We start from the raw sequence: 8,292 nt of genomic DNA, 5'->3' as shown, positions 1-8,292 counted from the left end.
GAAAATCACAGGTCTGAGAACAGCCTTAGCAAGTAGTGAGACGCTTATCAACCTAGAAATACCGTTTCAAAATAAACATAACCAGCCGGGAGTGGTGGCGCATGCTTGTAATCCCAGCATTTGGGAGGCTGAGACCAGAGGATCGCAGTTCGTGGACAGCCTCAGCTACTTAGTGAGACCCTCTGCAACTCAGTGAGACTGTTTCAAAATAAAGAATAAAAAATAGGGCAGGGGGTGTAACTCGGAGGTCGAATGCCCCTGGGTTCCATCCCCAGACCCGCAAAAAAAAAAAAAAAAAAAACCATACATGGGGGTGTAGCACCCCATGGGTTTCAGCCCCAGTCCTGCAATAATAAATAAATAAATAAATAAATAAATAAATAGGGCTGGGGTTATAGCTCAGAGGTAGAATGCTCCTGAATTCAATCTCCAGTACCACAAAGGGAAGAAAGAAGGAAGGAAGGAAGGGAGGAGGGAGGGAGGGAGAGAGAGTAAAGGCCTAAAATGGAGTTGACCAAGGGAAACAAAATTACTCTTTTCTTCAGTCATTCCTTGTCTTACTTTCTGTATCTATAACTTTAATTTCTCATATTTTCCTTCTAGCTTCATTCAGGGTAAAGGCCAAGATATCCCAAACAGGAACTTTGGCTCTTTAGTATCTTATGACCATACAAATTCTTAGCACCTCTCACCAGGAAGGGCTGAGGGAGGATGTGTCCAAGGAATACTGTAAAAATCTCCTTCAATAATGATTGACTCTGGAATAAAGCACCACCCTTCAAACCTCTGCCTCTTTTACTTTTTGGAGAGCAAAAACATTTGGTAAAGTACATCGACATGTGGGCCAAAATGAGACTGTTGGAGGTGATTTTAACTTAGCAAGATCTTGTTTTGAACCAAAACATAAAAAGGTCTGGGGGTGTAGTTCGGAGGTAGAATGGCCAAGTTTAATCCCCAGCAACACACACACAAACCCATACCTATCCTGTTTCTTGAGTGGAAAAACCAGCTAACTACGTATGTGTCATGATATAGATATATCAGACTTTCTATTGAGCACCAAGGTGCTGAGATCAGGGAGAAATATCTTTAGTTAGGTGGACGCATCTCCAGCCAAACCACTGCCCATGTAAGAACACAGAAGCAAGCCATGAAAACTGCCTTTTTTCTTCTTTTTTTCCTTTGTTACTGGGGATTGAACCTAGAGGCATTCTACCTCCAAGATACAGCCCACCCTCACCTGATTTTACTTGGAAACAGGGTCTCACTTAAGTTTCTGAGAGCCTCGCTACATTGCTGAGGCTGGCTTTGAACCTGAGATCCTCCTGTCTCAACCTCTCAAGTACTGGGACCACAAGCATGCACCACCATGCCTGGCAAAACTGCTTTTTTTTTTTTTCCTTTGGTGGTACTAGGGGTGGAACCCAGAGGCTTTCTACCTCCGGGTTACACTCCCAGACCCATTTTATATTTTATTTGGAAACAGGGTCTCACAGAGTTGCCAAGAGCCTCACTAAGTAGCTGAGGCTGGCCTCGAACCTGTGTGATCCTCCTGTCTCAGCCTCCCAAGCGTGGTGATTACAAGCGTGCGCCACCACGCCCGGCGCAAAACTGCTTTTTATAGGTTCGAAGTAAATACTTCTTAAAACAGTACAGGACTTTTGTGGCAACTTTCTCTCAAATGCTGACACGCGCTTGTCTGTCACACAGAACAGGTGTACTTCTTCAACCATCGGCCTGACTTTAAAGTTGCTTTAGCCAGTGGCTCCCCACAAAACTCAAACCCAAACCCAACAGGCCACATCCTTCTCCTAGCTTAAAACCTTTTTCTTTTTACATGTGTTGCTGGGGATTGGACCCAGAGATGCTTTACCACTGATCTACATTTAGTTTTTTTTGTTTGTTTGTTTAATTTGAGATAGAGTCTTGTTAAGTTGCCCAGGCTGGCCTCAAACTTTAGATCCTCCTGACTCAGCCTCCTGAGTATTGGGATTAAAGGCTTGTATCACTGCACCTGACAACATCTTCAATATAAACATTTCATGCTGGCTTTACTATTATTATTAATTTGTGGTACTGATGGAACCCAGGGGCTTCTACCTCCATGCTACACACCCAGCCCTCTATTTTATTTTGAAACAGGGTCTCACTGGGTTGCAAATGGTGTCACTAAATGGCTGAGGCTATCTGTGAACCATGATCTTCCTGTCTCAGCCTCCCAAATGCTGGGATTATAAGCAGGCACCACCACGCCTGGATTCATGCTGGCTTTTAGATGATGGCAATGTGCCAGGTCCCTGCATAAAGTTTAGGATATGACTAAGGTGAATGTGAGGGTACTGGGGAACTTGAAATTATTTTGGATTTCATGATCTGAGCACATACAGGTCACTAAGTGTGTAAAGGTCACCAACAATGACCAGCGAGCTTCTAAAATTCAGACAGGTAGGCTGACATATTCCACTGAAAAATGGGACAGCAATTCCTATTTGAAAGGATGATCATGGACAAACATTTCAGCCTCAGTCCCTACTTCTGTCCAGAATATTTTTGTGTGTGTGTACCTTCGCACTTGAACTAGGTCTCCATGATTCCTAGCACCAGGGCGATGGAGCATTTTTGCCTTTGTCCTGCACTCAGGACACTCAACTCCCCACGCCTAGAACAGCACTGTGACTTCAGACAACCTCAGCCTGCACAGCTGGCTGGCCACTTTCTTCGGTCTGTGCCCACCCAATCAAGGCTGTGCTGCCCCAAACCATGAGGCCAGGTTTTTTAGAAAGATGCATCTAATTAGCAAAGCACGTCACACCAGAAATAGTGAACACACTAGTGACAACAGGTCTGCAAGTATATGAACTTTTGGGAGGGGGTGTGGAGGGGTCTTTCTGGAACTGGGAGTTGGACCCAGGGCACTGTACTCACTTTGCCACCGAGCTACATCCCAGCCCCTCCAAGTAGATGAAGGCAATGACATCAGTGTCTGCTGGAGATGATCTGCAAGGCTGGATCCTACCAACACCAAAGCCTCAGGCAGTGTGTAGCTGCACATGCTTGTAACCCTGCATTTGTGAGGCTGAGACAGGAAGATCGCAAGTTTGAGAGCAGTCTCAGCAAGTAGTGAGACTCATCAACCTAGTGAGACCATTTCCAAATAAAAACAAAATAGGTCCGGGGACATAGCTCAGAGGTAAAATGTTCCTGGGTTAAATTCTAGCACCACAAAACAAATAAACAAACAAACAAACAAACAAACAAATCAGCCAGCCAGCCAACAAGCCTCAGAAACAGTCACTTCCAACTGAGCAGTGAGGGTGACAGATGATGCTGGGAAGGTCAAATAGATTTATTCAGTTTTCAGGTCAATGTTGTCACAGATGGAAGGGAGTTACCAAGTACTGGATAGGTGGGGAGATCCCTGGATAAAGTCCTCTTGGTCACGCTGCGTTACAGTGCCCACTATTATCCTGTCTTATACTGTCACTAAACAGGGATTCCTGTGAGCACTCTGTAATAGGCAATCTCCAAACAGGTCTCTCTTGAGGTACATGTAGCCAGTGCAGAACCTTTTGTGATGATTTATGTTTGGCTCCCTAAGCAAAGGCATCTGAAGGGACACAGCTGGGCAGAGTCCACACATGTGGGAAGCACCCTCCACCGGTGGCAAGCGGAAATCTCCCCAGGCAGCAGGAACAGCCAGGAACCCCAGCCACAGAAACACACCCGTCTACTTTTGATCTTAGTATTGTTAAAAAAAGAAATTGAGAATACATTAAAATGTTAGTGGCAATATCTGGCAATAAAGTTTTGAATGATTTTTATTTGCTTTTTTTGATTTTTATTTGCTTTTTTTAGTCTTTCTTGTGTGTTCCAAATTTTCTGCCACGAATACATTTATAATCAGAAAACAACTTTAAAAAATGGGAAAAAAAATCCCCTCACTGTAAGAGCTTCTAACCTCTCTACCTGTACAGAGGCAGGAGGAGCCATGGCCACTTACCTTCCATGCTGAGTCTGGGGGCTGAAGTGCATACCAGGAGCAGAGGAATATATACTAGGACATACAGTAAGTATGTCACCAGGTGACTTCTGACACATAATATAGCCCGAGAACAGCATCACAAAACACATCACTAAAGTCTACTAAAATAAGGTTATTTACTTAAAAATGATACATTGGACATAATCTGTATATAGAACAAAGCAATTAATGGTAAACTTAATAAGGCACCTTTTAAACCAGATGCTGTACAAAATACATTATCGTGTTACATATCAAAGTTGAATCTGTAGTTTTGGTGTTTTACAACTGCATAATAAAACTGCTTTTAACACATCTTTCAATGCCTATGTACAGTTTCCCTAATTAAGCTATCATGGTATTTTCATTTTATACAATATATACTACATTTTAGTATTTAAGTGGTAAAGGATAAAGGTCACTAAAAGAGCTTAAATAATTCCACTGAAACCAGAGTAGAGGGCAAGCCGAAATTAGAACAGGATGTTTAATCCTTTGCAAACGCTATATTCACGTACTTTCCTTACGTGATGACCCTTACACGTGGACGCATGCTGCTGCCCCGCTTTAACTTGGTCTGCACTGTAACTCTCCAAACAGCACTGAGGCCGCAGGAGTTGCTGAACTGTCTTAACATCTGACCCAAACCAATATTACTTTTAAACAGTATAATTTAAAAAAAAATAAATTGGTTAATATTTCTCCTGTTGAAATCTTTTTAGATATTTAGATTCATTTCCAAAAAAAAAAAATATGTGAAATGCTTTTGAACTTATAAACCTGCCCTGGGATTAATTATTCAGTACCAAATTTGAGCCTGGGCCAATGCAGAGATGCAGAAGTCCTAAAAGACTGTATCATATTTTTGTTCTAAATAGAAGGAAAAAAAGGTACTAAGTATTTGCTAGAGTGAATAAATAAAAATCTGGCACATTCTAGGAAAACATAATTTACAAAAACTAAAGATTACAGAATTTCTAAGTTTAGAAGCACTTTCGGACACTGGAAAAGCAACATAAATGATTAAAATTTCTTTTGTGAAAATATTTCCAGCTGGGTGTGGAGGCACACACTTGTTATCCCAGTACTTGGTAGGCTGAGACAGGACTGGGGGTTCAGCTTGGAGGTAGAATGCCCCTGGGTTCAAAACCCAGTACCACCAAAAAAAAAAAAAAAAAAAAAAAAAATATATATATATATATATATATTTCAGAGGAATCCAATTTTATACTTCAGAAACTCATTCAACAAGAAAACAGTAAAAATAATTGCTTCTATTTGTTTATTATAAGCTTTTAACTGTGCTTTCTTTTTGGCAGAGTGAGGAATCAAACCTAAGAACCTAAATGTGCTAGGAAAATACTCTACCACAGATCTTCATCCCCAGCCTTAAAGCAAACCTTACTATGCCTTTAATCCTAGAGACGCATGCCAGGGTAAAGAGAATTCACAAGAAGAGTTTTCTTTGAGGATTAACTTTTGCTACTTATATTCAGGTAACTTTTTGTTTTTGTTTTGTTTTTTAAATTTAAAGGATGACTGAATTCTGAAGCTATTCTTAAAATGTGAATATCCACCCCCCCGCCCCTTGGTAATGGGGATGGAGCCCAGGGGCCTTCTGCCTCCAGGATGCATACCCACCCCTATTTTATTTTTTATTTGGAAGCAGAGTATCACTAAGTTGGGAGGGCCTAAGTAGCTGAAGCTGGTCATGATCCTGTGATCCTCTTGTCTCAACCTCCCAAGTACTGAGATTCCAAGAATGCACCATCATGCCAGGCTTTAAAATGCCAAATATTAAGTGGAACCAAATAACATCTTTCAGAGTTTTACAGGTAATTAACTATGGTAATACAAAATACTTCCTTTTACTGATCTTTAAATATTTTACTTATTGGATAAACTTCAAATTTAAGAGGGAGGAGAGATGAAAAATAATTTCAAGCAACATTTTTAGATTACAAATATGGCAGCATTTGCTTTTTAAAGAACATGTTATACTAAAAAATGTTTTATTGGCCATGTTTCTAAGATTACTACTTCTTTTTTTCTTTGCTCCTGGTACTGGGGATGATCCCAGGGGCATTCTACCTACAAGCTACAGCCCTAGTCCTTTTTGTTTTGAAACAGGATCTTACTAAGTTGCTGAGGCTGACCTCAAAGCTGCAATCCTCCTGTCTCAGCCTCCCAAGTACTGGGATTACAGGCATGAATAATCATGCTGGCCTAAGGTTAATTTTTTTTTTTCCCTAAGGTGAATTATTGACGTCACTTTAACTAGACCACATTAGTTCACAAAAATCTTCATAGTGGTCTTATAAACTATCTGTTACTGGCTCCATGCACCATTTTAAAAACATATCTAAGAATAAGGTTTGCCTTTCTTTTACATATTTTCTTTATTATAAAGGTGACAAATGACTTTCAATCACAGAACAATTTTGATTAAAATGTCTGTATTTCTCTATACAGATAGGACACACGTTCTGAAAAAGCATGCCATTGGGTATCATCAATATAAAATTTACTTATCTTGATGAATACCTCAAATTTTTGTTAGATGAAACTTATTAAAATTATTAAGGCAAGTTTCAACTCTTTAAACTTGATGTGTAGATAATATGTTAAGTTTTAGTCTTAAATGACAGTTAAGTTTTTGGTGATACAGACACATGCTCTGTTACCCCAACCCACTTAATTTAAATCTATGTTGTGATTCAATCACATTTATTTCATGTTATACTGAAAGAAAATTATTTCACTCGATGCTCTCATGAATTGGTTGTTCAGAATAGGTTAATATTTCAAAAGTATCATAGAAGCACAGTAAGTTTAAGTAAATCACTATTCCTTGATATAACAAAGCCTCTATAAAATATTTATCATTTTACTGAATAACAGCTATACAGTGTAGATATGGGTATAGAGGAGATAATGAATATTTTTGCCTGATTCTTCATTGTCTTCACAAGTTTGGGACCAGAAATCATAAAACCAAAAATCTCAAATGATATAAATTGATGTCTAAAACATATTTAAAGGTTGTTGATGAATAAAATCCTTTTGTATAGGGTGATTAAGATGACGGTATCTAAATGAAGTTTTTACTTGAAGTTAACAAAGTCCTGGATTTGACATATTACTTTGAATGTCAATTCTGAAAATTCATATGTAGTTCTACTCAAGAACATTTTTTTCCTTTATGGATAGGATGTGAGGTACATGTGAGCTGGTTTCTATAGTATGAATGTATGTACATATATAAAATATGTTTGTAAAGGAGCAGGTGTTTTGCAAATAAAGCACATTACACACAAAATATAAATAACTTCCCTTTTAAAAGTTACTGAGAATATAGAATAACCGAACATGATTATAGGCACTTACATTACTATCAAATGCAGTAAACAAGCATGGTCCATGGCATTGGAAGCTACAACTTTGGGTAAGAAGCTCAATTATACTTTTGTAATAATTACAAAAAAAAAAGTGGCAGAAGAAAAACAGTTCAAATTTATGAACACTTTAAACTTCTTTTGGCCTCTACAGCAACTATCGTGTTAAAAGATAAAGTTGTGGGGAAGTTACCTCAATTGCAAGGTGAATGGCTTTTATGAGATTGGCGAATCTTGGTCAGATATTGCATTTTTTAAAGCACAAAACCACCAGCCACCAATATCTTCCTGTGCACTCATAAATTATTTTCTACTAATTCAAATGGCAGCAGAGGAATCCTGGTGGGCACATATGCGTTCACAGGCACACTGTTATCCAGAAAGGCATGACGTCCTATTAGGAACTAAGCAGAATCCCAAAGAGGTCATAATCTATAGGTTGTTTTACAAAGGCAGAATACAAACAGATTAAGTTTTCTCAGGTAGAAGGCAAAAATGTGTATTTTTCCATCTCTGCTGAAGTCATTTAGCTTCTTATGGCTTTCACAGAAAGCACCACTTTATGAACAGGCAATTCAGTACCAAGAGTTTGACTGGAGACTTATTATTCAGGACTGAAGTCTTGATGCATTCATAAAAACCCAATAAAAAAAAAAAGGCATCAAAACCCACAGTTAAAATAAAGCTGTCCATATATAAAGAATGAAGTGTGCAGAAGTTCCCAGCTTGCATTCTACAGAGCACTGGAAGGTGTAGTGTTAGCAGCCTGTGAAGGTGTAGTGAGGAGAGTATGAGAACCATGGCGACATCCTATTCCAGCTACCCTGCTTGTTCCTTAGGGACACGGTCCTGCAGGATAGTTTCTCCTTGGGGCTG

The sequence above is a fragment of the Muscardinus avellanarius genome, assembly GCF_963383645.1.
Source record: "Muscardinus avellanarius genome assembly, chromosome: 4".
In the NCBI taxonomy this organism is placed as follows: domain Eukaryota; kingdom Metazoa; phylum Chordata; class Mammalia; order Rodentia; family Gliridae; genus Muscardinus; species Muscardinus avellanarius.
Note: the sequence above shows the minus strand (reverse complement) of the source record.